The 14,005-nt window shown below is 42.1% G+C and overlaps 1 protein-coding gene across 12 annotated transcripts in view; it reads left to right on the forward strand.

The window, feature by feature from the left end:
- LIMS1 (LIM zinc finger domain containing 1) overlaps positions 1–14,005 on the forward strand; it is a 76,918-nt gene that overhangs the window by 38,893 nt on the left and 24,020 nt on the right. The gene's annotated exons all lie outside the window — the stretch shown is intronic.

The following is a 14,005-nucleotide window of genomic DNA, read 5'->3' on the forward strand; positions in this document are numbered from 1 at the left end:
AGCCCGAAGGAGGGATAACAGGAACCGCACGATGACCTTGTGGGTTTTTGTGATAGTGTGACGCCTTTCCCCGTCTCTGGGAAGGTGGTTGTTAGTGACTGCCTCTAGATCATTTCTGATAGCTAACACTTACAAGCAAATAACTTTCTGCAGCCCAACAGCTTGGCTTGGTCTGGTTTGAAGTCAGTTTTGGGTCCCTTGAGCAGTGTGGATTGTGGTCTTCACAGGGGTCTTGTTGTAGCCCCTCTGCTGGGCTGGTTTCGTTGCGGAGGGGCTGGGGCTGCTCCTGGACTCAAGCTTTCTTCGAGGGGGGTTCTTTGTTGCGGAAAGGGCATTAGACAAAAGACTGCAGCAGGATTGCTTAGCCCTGACCTTACCCAGGAAAGGTGACCAAAAATCGGAAAACCTTTTAATGTCTGGGGTTATCTTCCTGATGCTACGTGCCTTTTGAAAGAGTTACCGTGAGTTTTCAGAAGCGGAAGATTAAAGAATTGTTTGTAACCTGAGTAAGGGCAGACACCAGCAACAAAAACAAAAAAGAAGGGAAAAGTAAAAATGCAAAGTGTGCTTAACGTGAAAGCAATCTGTTCCCACTTCAGGCTTCTCAGGAAGGGGTTCTTGTCTAAATGCTAACAACAGCCTCGGCAAGAGGAAGTACTTCCTACCTCCTAATGCCTGATCTTGTATTTTTAGATTAGTTTTCATTAGTGGTTGTCGTGCATCAGATTGGAGTGCTGTGTAATTGAAAGAGGTTTTGTTACCACACTTTCATTGCCTGAGTTAGTGATTTCAGAAAGATAGGTACTCAGATCTGAGAATTTACCCTTTTCTTATAGCTAAGCATTTTAACTAAAAATTATTGTGGCAGAATATTTGATTGTAAGCTACTGAGATTATGTGCCACGAGGTATGAGAAATACCAGATCAGTTCTGGAAATGTGTTAGCTTGCAAGTCTGATACATGTGTGCTTGGGATCTTTGTAGTATTAATTCTGAATTGATTTTCCTAGATAGAATTTTAGTAGCATTAGCACTATATATTATACTCGTGTGAGTACAAATTTAAGATTAATCAGATTTAGTAGAACAAGAGATGTGCAATCTTGAATAATTACTATTTAGTTTCTTTTATACAAAACTAGCAAAGAGGAAGAACAGGTCTTTTTAGGGAAAAACAAGCTGCTTTTTTAAGCATATACATAAAAATGAGTTCTATTTCTCTGGTTATGTTGCTGTTTCTCTTATTTATATGCACATGCAAGATGGGAATGACACTGTTTCTGGGCTTCATGGGGGGAAAGGGTTGCCTGTTCAGGTGTTTGATTCTTTCCTGAGCCTCTTCCTGCTAGAGATGAGAAATATGTGAAACAGGGATCAGACTTGAGAAATAAAATCCAAGTTGGAGGAAATAGCAAATCATGGGAGTATTTTGCAATATTTCAGTGTTGCCAGGCATCTTATTTGTCATTTTTACTGCATTCTCCATTACAAAAGACTAAGGCATTGTAAATGCAAACAATGTAAACTTAACAACAGTCCAAAGAGCAATTTGTAACAAAGAGAAAAAGGATCTCCAGTTTTCTGGAATTGGAAACCTCTAGATTTTCTATGTGCTTTCCCCAATGACACTTAGGTGTGTGTCCTCAGCAAATACTTATTTAATGAGTCCACAAGAAAAGAGGTTTCTTTCATGTCTGCTAAATATAGTTTGTCATCCTGAATGGTTTTGTAATGCCCTCCATCACTTCTGCAGTTCTTTGTTCTAGTGCCCTCATACTTTGTTTTACATACATATTAATCCACATGTGTTAAAAGAGTATCGGCCCTCAAGCAGCAGTTCACTGAAAGCTGCTTTCTAGGTTTAAGTACCATATTTTTCTGATCCTGGGCCAAAATTAATTTAAGATGTCAGTGTCCTCAGGGTATCTTGTGAGACTTTCTGCATAAAAAAAAGAAACCCACCCTTAATTAAAGTCATGTATTGTATCTGCCAGTTTTCGTTTTATACCTTTTACACCTTATCATAGTATGAGATTTCCCTCTTCTCTCCTTTCTGAGGTCTGTTTGGTAGTGGTTTCTTAGTATCCAGGCTGGGATGTTTCTCAGCTAAGGCTCAACACAGCAGTAACCCGCTCAACGGACAGCCATTCATACCCCTTTGCTTTAGCTGCAGGGGGTCTTGGGCTGCCTCCTCTCTGCTGTTGCAAGTGACTGTAACGGCACCTCCCAAGCCTGGCTTTCATAACAGGAGACAGATGCAGTTTGGTGGGACAAGGACATGTGTGCACACAAGCTATGTCCGAGACCTAGTCAAGTGTTGACAGTATCAGCACTGTAACGCAGCTCAGATGGGCTTGGTGCCAAAATCCTACCTTTGCTCTTTCTTGGGAACATCAGCATCGCTTGTATTTAAAGCACATGAGTTACTAACAATTAGAGCATTGTGAAACAATGTACTGGAACTCCTAAATGTGTACAGAGCATGTTTATCATATAATGTATCACATACATTTTATTTATCAGGAATCAAAATTTCTTGAAGCAGTTTCTTTTGCAGTATCAAAACAGTACTGTATAGTTTCCTGGGTTGGCATAGGTTCATGATAGGTTATGGGACACTGAGCTTCACAACAGGAAGGTGAGCTTTAGCTTCGCCATATGTGTCCACTGACGTCACTTCACTCAGAGATTTGACCCCCCTCCCATCGTTGTCTTCCATATCTGCTGTTCAGTTTATGTGTCAGTCTGTATGCGTATTTCCACCAGTCTTTTGCAGGAAAGACTACAAGAATACAGTTTGGCTCTTTCCATTTTGTTTTTGTAGCTTGTCAAAATTCCCCTTAGAGTAGAATCTCCTAAGTCATTGTTTACATTTAACAGAACCTCTCTGAACACCTTGCTGTAGCAAGTGGGTACTAGGTTGTGTTTAGGGAAGCTGATTTCAGGCAGCTATGGCTGTCTGCAGGGCTTGATTCACCAGCAGTAGAGCTTACTTTAGTACATAATTTGCTCATTTTGCTCATTCATTTGCTCCTCACCCTGCTGTGGATGGAATTCAGGACCTTGCAATGCATCCGCTGCACTGGATGTTAGCTCAAAGTCTGTCTTAGCTACCTCAGTGATACAGTGTGGTGGCTGAGTAGCTGAGCTGTTCCACTGGCAGTGATGAGTGCCTGAGGAGGCTAAGGAGGACCACCAGAGCCCATCCAGTTGAGGAAAGTGAGGACATTTCAAGAGGAGCCACCCATATCTGTAAATAGCAAGCCCTAAGATCACTGACACTGAGACCTAGGTGAGAGAGTAGGACTCATCTCTCTCTTTTAGAAACCTGTCGTAGGATGGAGCAAGTTGCCCTCCTGGGGAACCTCTAGCATTCTCTCCACCCCACCTCCTGCTGGCATAACCCTTGCCCAGGTTATCCTTTATCCTATCAGCTGTGGTTAGGTGAGAGGGGTCTCAGCCCTGGTTCTAACAGCACAGCACATTGATGAACACAGGAAATTCAGCTCCTCTTTCTGCCTGCCCCAATCCACATTTGTTTAAATGCCATAACCTTTCAGGAAGCCTTTTATTTTGTTGCTATAGATATTACTGATTGTTTGCAGACATTATAGACCGCTGGGCCTGCCACATGAAACAGGTGGTCTGAATAGCTCATCCTTTGCTTGAACTTACACAGGCAAGTGTGCTTGGTTGTAGACCTGCTGGAGTAGAGGTCCTCTTTTTTAACTCCTTGAGTTAGGCTCTCTAATGTCTAAACCGTAATTGCACATGATGCTCCACAGATATAGAGATTAGAGGGCAGGGGGCTGCTCAACACCTTCATTTCTCCTCTGTAACAGATAGAGTAGTCACTGAGCCAAATGCAACCTGAGAAGTATGTTTTTTCAGAACAGAGGGTAAGACTTGTTCTTTTCCAGTCCTATTGATTCAGTGAAAAAAAAAAACCATCTCTAATAAATCTTGTCTTGCCTTGCATTTAGAAGTGGCATGCAAAAAAATCTGACTGTATACTGAGCTTTCTTGGTTTTGTCAGCAAACAGGATGCAAAGGAAATCATACACATACATTTGTGATTAGTCATTAGGAGTCACTTAACAGTAACAGTATGCTTGCTATTTTTGGTTTTTCTCCATCTCATTGCATGGCCTTTGTAAAAATAGAATGATTGCCCTGAAAATTTTGACATTATTAATTTCCAAAGCTTAATGCAAGGCACTGGGAAAAGCAGGGGCAATTCTCTTTTATTGACAATTAGACTTAAAGTGAATTTGGTCATTGTCGTCCATAGCTCTCTTTTCTAAGTTATGGGGGGGTCAAACATGATTACAAATATAAATAGCTTTTGAAGAAGTTAGTCTCAAGATTTTACCAAACAGTACATTTGCAACAAAGGATGACTGACAAGCCTCAGTCAGTGGCTGTAAGTTACTCAGGCAGTTCACCGCTCTCTTCTCTTGTGCAGAAGGCACCATAGATGTTTTTGAGCATTAATAGCTTTAAAGTATCTGCCTTCCCTGTCTTCTCTGCTGCTGAAGCTGATGAGTACATCTGTGTGAGCAGGTGCAGACAATCTTTTGCTGCATCCACTCAGGCTTCCCACCTGCCTCATCACACTGACTCCAGGCTGGAAGGCATGTGGATGTGTCCAAAATTTCATGCACAAAGACTTCCTTGCAGATGAAATATGCAGAGACATAAGCACATTCTTACATCCTGTTGAGCCTTGCAGGGATAGGCTTTGCACCACAAAGTTTGCAGGTGAGTATAAATACCAAATTAATAAAATCTCCAAAACACCAGCAATGCAGTGGGCTGAGCATCTCTGCTTCTTTATGAAATACAGTATTTGGGAGTTGTGTGAACTCACCTGTATCCTCAGCCTGCCATCAAAACCCCACATGGAGCAGCCAGCTAAAGTGTGCAGCTGTCTCCAGCCGCACGTTTCCCCTGAAGACCTGCTGTTCTTAGGAGGAAGAAGATGCTGGTTGGAAGCTGGGGAACCAGTGATCTTTTTGAGCTTTCAGGTGCCTTATGGTATTGAGGGCAGGAGAAGGTAGAAAAAAACAGATCAGTCTGCACTTGGAAACATTCTTAAATTTAATTTCCACTGTTGATGTTTCTTAATAGTATCACAAATGTTAATGTTTAAATGGCTACTTTTTTGTAAGTAGATGTTTCACTTGCTCAGGATGCCAGTGTCAACAGGTAAAGTAGTTACTCAATACATTGGGTAAAAAAAAGGGAATAATTAATTAAATCAGGAAGAGCTTGGAAATAAACATTAGGCCACGAAAAAATTACATGTCTTTATTTGTTGTGGTTAGAACTACTCTGCTGGAGTAGAAAAGAGTTGGGACCTAGAAATATGAATTGAAATCAGGTGCATGGCAACACTTGATTAAAAAAACACTTTGGCTCATCTGCTGGCTGCTCTAATTGAAGAGAAAATTCGTCTGTGTCAATGTAATAGTGAATTATTATTAATTATAGTAACTTTCAGCCAGCAAAATGTATGCTTTATGGTAACATTTTAGTATTGTGATACTTAGGATTTGCGTGGAGCCTTCGTTTGAGATATCCAAATGACTAGAGGCTGTACTTTCCATTTGTGCTGCACTTTTCTTTGCTCTAGGGATTAAAATAACTCACAAGGAAACACGCCCTTTTTGTCTTGCTTTTTCTCTCACCCCTTGTCTCCTGCATTGCATAACAACCGCTAAGGAATTTTGTTTGACATGCTCCCCTTGACTATCACCTGCCCTGAGTCCAAATAACCTAGAGATAGCTACTTGCATAACAGAAACCCAAGCTGTTACTGCTGTTCTCTTATGCTTACCTTATTGCAATAATCTATGATTTCAGTAAATTGTTGAGCTTCAATGATTATAGCAATTAGGATTTTAATTGCTCTCTCTTATAGGATTATCTGGCTAAAGATAAGTTTCAGGTTTCTGGGTCTTTCTGCTTTCGTATGCTTTGGTAACACCTAAACAGAGGCATTCTCTACAGAAAATGTACTGTGATTGCTCATTATGCTTCATGATAATTAAGTTCTCTTTTGAATTCAGTCTATCACACTCAAGTCTGAATTTACACAGGAGAGAAAAGGTCATTTATGTCAGTGTCACCACTTAATAAAATTACCAACTTGCAAGGGTTGGGAAGACCAAGTTTAAAGGCTGAAAGTTTGGGTTCCTTCTCTACTTGTTTAGTTTTCCTGTGGTCTCTGAGGTGTTTTAGGAAATGCAAAGCTAACAGACAGTGTCCTTGAGAGGACGATGAGCCTTTTACGTGATGCTCTCCACGTCTCTTATGATAGCCAAAAGCTGATGCCTCTGTAGGGAGGTAGAAGGAAAGAGCAGGTCTTTTGTGGGATTTCCTTTGGTAGTAATCCTAGGTTGATGCCAGCTGTGACTCAAGGACTGTCTATGGATTCGGTGCCATTCATTGTTTTTTCCTTTAGGTTGACTCTGATCTTGCCTTGCACCAAAGCATCTCAAGGCATTTCCCAAAACATGAGTGATGCTCTGAGATTTTCATCTGTGTTGTATGATGGCATTGTGCAAGTTTGTGTGTTCATTTGTTTCTTTGCTTGATTTAGACATTATTCATAGCAGCTTTAGACATTATTCATTTTTCATTTTTGTATTGCCAGCTTTTAGAAACTTGATTTTAGGTAGTTCCTGGTAGCATTCTGAAATTACAGTTTCATATAAGGAAGACATTTTTTTACAATGATGGTAGTGAAACACTGGCACAGGTTGCCCAGAGAGGTGTTAGAAGGTATTGGAATTCCTGGAAACATTCATGATCAGATTGGGTGGGGCTCTGAAGAACCTGATCTGGTTAAAGATGTCCCTGCTCATTGCAGGGAGGTTAGGCTCAATGACCTTTAAAGGTTTTGGATGATACTGCTCAGCTTTTACAGCAGGTTGTAGGTCATCCTATGAGGCATCTTTACATATCAAACAGATGAAGATTTGTGATCTTTTAGATCCTTTTGTCCAAGAAGATGAATTTATGACTTCTGTGACATATTTCACTATAGCTTTTCTGCTTTTTCTACCTACTGTGATGGCCATGATAGAATTAGAAGGAAATTTACTTGAAACTGTTAACTATTAGCCTCAAAGGAAGTAACGTTGGTAGACATAACTAGCAATACCTGGCAGCATTTCTCAACTGTGCTTTTTAAATGAAAGATTAAAAAGGCTTAAGCTGTTCCAGCAAGGAATGAACAGACAAAGTTGAAGTGGTTGTGAAATGGTGTTTGTCTTTTCTGGCATGTTAAATCCATGCATGCCATGATTTTCAAAGATCATAAAGTCCTGGATCCCAGTTGAGTCTACCTTTTGAACTCTGTTTCTATGCAGCTATTGGAAAAATGTTACACAGAGTCATGACTCAAAACTGCCCTGACTGGTCCCTTTCTTGTTCCGGTATGGAAAGTTTGCTTTGAAAGCTGTTTGTCTTGTTTAATGTTTGGCTTTTCAGTTATTGTTTTGTATGTTTCTTCTCACTGACTTCAGAAACCAAAGTGTATGCTTTATTTCTAAGATATCAAAAAAAGCTGCCTCTTGTATATTTTTTTTTAAAGGGAAGTCTTGAAAGCCAGGTTGGATAAGGGCCTCGAGCAGTCTGATCTGGAAGGAGGTGTCCCTGGCCGTTGCAGAGGGGATGGAACTAAATGATCTGTAAGGTCCCTTCTGACTCAAACCATTCTACAGCATGGTAACAATGCAGCTTCAGGATAGGATAGCTCTATGAGTTAACAAGTTGCAGGTCACCACAGAATCACAGAACATTAGGAGTTGGAAGGGATCTTCAATGATCATCTAGTTCAGCCCCCCAGCCAGAGCAGGATTGCCTAGAGTAGGTCCCAGAAGTGTACAAATAATTTCTTACTTTAAAACTACAGTCCTTTCTAAAGCTAATCCACTTCCTTATGGTACACAGCAAAAGGAAAGGAGGTTTAGCAGGGCTCGAACCCCTCTGATCCAAAGCACAAAAGCTCATCCCTTGATGTGGGAATGCAGAATGCACAAGAGTTGTGGGGTGCAGGTGCAGGACTGCTGTGGGAACGGAGAAGAGACAACAGGCAGATCCTTGTACTAACAGACCTTGGTTCTCACATGCAGCTGCACACCTTATCTCAGAAGGGGTAGATAACGGACCTTGCTAACGAGAATAACAAGGCGTGGACTTATGCAGATGTGGTGGGTCGTCCCTGACTGATGATGCTAATGTGTAGGCCTGTGCTCTACTGGCTGAGTGTCTAAATTCAGGCTGTCATGATCAATAAACGGCTTCAGCATAACTCGTATTTGGCTCTTTCTGAAGCTCAGGCAGCTCACCTGAACCATATTGGTTTATGGGCGTGCTTACTGGCCCGACGGCAAGCAGTGTTGGCAGGCACGCAGCCTGCAACACCTTTTCCCTTTGTTTCTATTCTGCCAAGCAAATAACTTGTGCCACCCTTTTAGATAATCTCAACAAAGTGCTGGCAAGAGGTAAATTCTAGATGTTCCTCACAAGTTATATGTATTATAACCTTGCTTTATCCATTCAGGATTAGTTGTTGGTCTGGAAACCATTACTTAAAAAACCTCCTACAGTATCTACCAAAGCCTTTGATTTGGAACTTGTGTGGAAGTCTTGCTTTGTACTGACTGCTACTGAAATTCATTCAGGCTTACTTGACAGGTCTGCTACTAGTATTGAGTTGCTAATAAAGTGCAAGATGAAGACCTTCAGGTTGTACTACCCAAAATGTTAAGACCATCACCATGAAGTATGAAAGCAACACTATTTTGTATTAGTTTTATTTGTTCATACATTACTCATGCTTGGCTCTTAGGAACCTGACTTGCTTCTGATTATTCTTTTGGCTGATGAATATTAGGGCCATTATTTAATTCTGCAATGCTAACTGCAGGTAGCTCAGCCATCTGCCACACTCTGCAAGTTTTAAAGCTTGGTGATGCTGAATTGAGTGTGGGAGGAGAAAAATGTGAAACCAGAACCTAGAGTGACTAATAATAATTACGACTTAATATGTGAGAGAAGATCAACAGCTGAGGAGATGTTTTCTGTACTTACATTCTACTTCTGCCCAGTAACAAATTAATTCAGGCAATGAAAGACTTTGCACTTCCTCATAGAGAACAGAAGAACAAACTTAATGAAGGAGGTTATAGCTTAGGAGGTTATGTTGCTGGAAGTGTGGATTAATATTCGAGAGGGGATGTGTGTGAAAGTGATGTGCTGGTTAGCAATGCTGAAGGTCAGTTCTCAGCATGGTGTCTCCAGTGGAGACATTACTATAATAAGTATCTTGCTGTGAGCTGGGAGGCCTGGTTTTGCAGTTACTTCTGCCCTAGAAGGAACTGCGTGGACATACTAGAAGTCTGCTTGTAGCCAGGCTATTATGTTGAGTCATGGTATTAATTATAGCTACTGTATGAACCATTTCAGGTCATGGTTTTCAGCTTGCGAAAACATTGCTTCCAGCTTGCACAGGTGGATGCCTGAAGCATAAGCAAGGGCTGATGTTTGCCTTTACATTAAGGCATAGATGAATGATTTTTTGTGGATTTCAGTAAGTAATGACATGAATTGAATTTTGGTGCTAGGAAACCGTTACCCTGAAGAGAAGTGTGGTAGTTCAGCATTTTAGAAAAGACCTTTGAGATGATCAAGTCCAACTGGTAACCTAGCACTGCCGAGTCCACTGCTAAACCATGCCCCTAAGCACCATATCTACCTGTCTTTTAAATACCTCCAGGAATGATGAACCAGCCACTTCCCTGGACAGCCTGTTCCAGTGCCTGACAACCCTCTCAGTGAAGAAGTTTTTTTCTGATGGCTAATCTAAATCTCCTCTGTGGAACTTGATGCTGTTTCCTCTCACCCTATCCCTTGTCACATAGAAGAAGAGACTAACAGCTACCTCAGCACAGGCTGCTTTTCTGCAGACTAAACAGCCCCATTCATTCTCAAGACCTTTCACCATTTTGTTGCCTTTCTTTGCACACACTTCAGCATCTCAGTGCTGTTCTTGTAGTGAGCAGCCTAAAACTGAACCCACTGTATGAGGTGCAGCCACTTCAGTGCCAAGTACCAGGGGACAATCATTTCCATACTTCTTCCAGCTATACTATTTCTGATAGAGACCAGGATGCTATTTTCCTGAAATGTCAGGCAATGCAAAGATCAGCTTCATACATTTTTACATACTTGAACTTTAAATCTGGTCCTGAGGTAATGGAGGAGCACAAGTACTCTGAGTTACAATTGCCCTATCATGCTCTATTGTGCATTGTTGACTTTCCAGTTGTTTGATTTCTAACAGTATAAATATTATGCTGTCAACTTGAAAGTTTTGGAACTGTATGACCTTGGTACTGTGAAGTTCACAGTGTGTATGTCCAAACAGAAGGGTGCTTTTGAGCTTGGTGGCCCTGATCTTGTCTCATCAATCTTGAAAAGAGATTATCCTTTTCAGAGTGTCTCAGAGACATTCAATATGCAGCCTCTAGTACTCGAGTAGGTGACCTTTCTTGTTATCCTTAAACTGGAAAGAGGGCGATGTTATGTGAAATGTGTTATGTTCTAGTGGGAGGTGTCCCTGTCTATGGCTGGGGATTGGAACTGGATGATCTTTGAGGTCCCTTCCAAACTAAACCATTCTATGATTCTATGAAATGCCACACCTTGAGTACCATGTCCAGTTCTGGGTCCCTCAATTCAAGAGAGATGTTGAGGTGCTGGAATGTGTCCACAGAAGGGCAACAAAGCTGGTGAAGGGCCTGGAACACAAACCCTATGAGGGGAGGCTGAGGGAGCTGGAGTTGTTTAGCCTAGAGAAGAGGAGGCTCAGGTGGGGACCTCATTGCTGTCTACAACTACCTGAAGGGAGGTTGTAGCCAGGTGGGGTTTGGTCTCTTCTCCCAGACAACCAGCAATAGAACAAGGGGACACAGTCTCAAGTTGTGCTGGGGGAAGTATAGGCTGGGTGTTAGGAGGAAGTTCTTGCCAGAGAGAGTGATTGGCATTGGAATGGGCTGCCCAGGGAGGTGGTGGAGGCACCGTCCCTGGAGGTGTTAAAGAAAAGACTGGATGAGGCACTTGGTGCCATGGTCTAGTTGATTGGATAGGGCTGGGTGCTAGGTTGGACTGGATGATCTTGGAGGTCTCTTCCAACCTGGTTGATTCTATGATTCTGTGCATAAGTGTAAATACATTTAGTATAGCAAGATGTAACAACATTTCATACAACACCTTTTGCACTAGTGCAAATGCATTTTAAAATATACTACTGAGTTGGAAGAGCTTGGATTCAGTGTTTTCACCACAGTGAAGTATACCTGCAGTCGACTGCACAGGGTGCAGATTTTAAAAACAACTGATTGTAATGCTGCATCTCATGCAACACAAGTTTATTACAGCTCTTGTGAACTTCTCATAAGATACCTATCTTTTTGCTGTTTTGGTTTTCCTCACTTTTGAGTGAGGATCATCTGGCTGTTTAAAAAGTATCAAATATCCATACACAGAAATAATGTCTTGTTTTACACAATACATGGCTTTATTTGGTCGTGTTTGTAACCAGCAGGAAGAAAATACATTTTTTTTTTTAATATTACCTAAACCAGGGTAGTGCTGTAGCTAAGTATTGCTTTCCTTTTCTGTGAATTCTGACAGTCATTTTTCACTGTGCTTGTATGGCTGGTAAGTCGTTGTGTGGGAAGGTGCTGCTTACCTGTTTATTTCAGTTATATTCATTTCCTTATGAAGAGATGGAATGTGAAACTTCTCTATTTGTGGAGACCAAAGCATTTTTTGGACATGTTTGTACTAGAATAAATTGATATTGAAGTGTATGAAACAGCTAGAGCTGCCTTTCTGTTTGCCCTGTTCAAACTCCCACCACATAAGCTTAATCATACTTTTTGTGGTGAAGACTAAAGGATGAAACTTTAAGGAGTACTCAGAATTCACCTGGGTTGCATTTACCACAGTGGTTTCAAAATGGTTTTCCTTCTTTTTTTTTTTTTTTTTTTTTATTTAATAGAAATGGAAGTTAGAGCAGTGCTGGGTGCATGTTAAAAGCGTATCTGTGATGTGCATTGATATTACAGACAAGATTTATAGCTCCTTTCAAATTGCCTTAGGAGACCAGCTTATAGCATAAAGTATTTTATTGCTCAAGAGATAAACAGTTGCAGCAACCAGAACACGAGAGTGTTTTTAATTTCAGTAAAAAAAAGGATGCAAAAGGTCAGCTACTGCTTTAAAAAGTTGGTGCAGAAACTGGTGCAAGGGCACTGCAAGTCCAGACATAGTTGGCAGCAAAACATCCGTTGTCGTTATTCTGTATTTTGCATGTGAGGACCATCACATGGCATCTGTGTTAAAGTGAAATGACTCTTACCTGCCTGGGAAGGGGAGGGATGCACTGTAATTACTTCATCCCTGCCCAGGCAACCCAGTGGGGCAGGTGGCCTCCCGACAGCGCTGGTGACGCAGAGATACTGCACGGCGGCATGAGTAGGTTGCCAAGCAGCAGCTGCTTTTGCCAAGCACCTTGTTTGGAGTTGCGACTGCTCAGCACGTCTATTTGTGGCACAGAGCGAAACCCTCAGCGGGGTTGGCCGTCCACTAAGCCTTCTCTGTAAGAGTCCCTGTCTGCCCCTGGCAGCCGCCGGTATGGGCAGCCAGATCTAGAAGCTCTCCAGAGAAAGAAGCGTGTGAGCAGGAGGGCAGTGATTGCTCAGCAATGATGCAACGGCATGGCTGGTTTTGCTGTTGTTTTTCAAATCCCTTCCCTCTAGAAGGGGGACACTTCTCCCCCTCTCCCTCCTGCCGTTTCCTTTAGCACCTTCCCCATTGTCAGCTTTGCCTTCTGATAAGGTGGAGACTCTCTTCTTCTTGCCTACATACCTTTCGCAGTTAAATACTCATCTTCCCCCTTTTCTCCTTATCACTGCTTCCTTAACAGGAGGCTGATAGGTTTTGTCACAGATTCCAGGGAATGCCTTTGGGAAGCTGCTGTTGCAAATCAACAACCTCCCTACACACTTCTCACTTCCATGGACGGTTTCACCTCAGAGTAACCTGGAATTCCCTCGTGAAAATGCCCTGTAATTTTAACAGTGTATTTCAGATGTTGGCAGCAGGTCTTTAGCAAAATGACTGAAAAGAGAAAGCTGATCAACTGCTCTGGATTTGTGGATAACCAAACCTTCATAGTAGAAACTGTGGTTTACTTCAGTACTGGAAAGGAACGTTTTTTAACTCCTGCCAAGCTTGTTTCTTGCTTAATGGCAATCAAATGGGGAGCAATTCCACCAGAAGCAATGACAGTAGCCCTTGGGAACCAAGCAGCTTCTACCTACTGCACATATTGGAGTCCCATTACCTTTTTCAAAAAGCCAGAAAAATTAGAACAGTGGTTTTGTGTGGGCATCTTATTGCACTGTTGTGCTTTGCTTACAGCAGTGCAGAAGACAGCCCAGTAGCAAGCTGAAGAAGCAACAAATATCTTCCTATTGACAACAGAAGATTCGAAGCAGCAGAAGTGGATTTCCAGTCACCTTGGTAGCCTGTAGATTTCAGGTCTGCAAAGGCTAAAGCAGTCCACTGCGAGAAAGGAACTCTTCAGGACTCTCTGATTCACAACAGCAGCCTTTCAGGACAGTTGCCTGCAACCTGAAACAAAACCCAGGAGTACAAGAGGACACAGCCTCAAGCTGTGCCAGGGGAGATTTAGGCTGGAGGTGAGGAGAAAGTTCCTCACTGAGAGAGTCATTGGACACTGGAATGGGCTGCCCGGGGAGGTGGTGGAGTCGCCGTCCCTGGAGCTGTTCAAGGCAGGATTGGACGTGGCACTTGGTGCCATGGTCTAGCCTTGAGCTCTGTGGTAAAGGGTTGGACTTGATGATCTGTGAGGTCTCTTCCAACCCGGATGATACTGTGTGATACAATTGAGGAGATGGTCAGT

Source organism: Pogoniulus pusillus, chromosome 5, assembly GCF_015220805.1.
Source record: "Pogoniulus pusillus isolate bPogPus1 chromosome 5, bPogPus1.pri, whole genome shotgun sequence".
NCBI lineage: Eukaryota > Metazoa > Chordata > Aves > Piciformes > Lybiidae > Pogoniulus > Pogoniulus pusillus.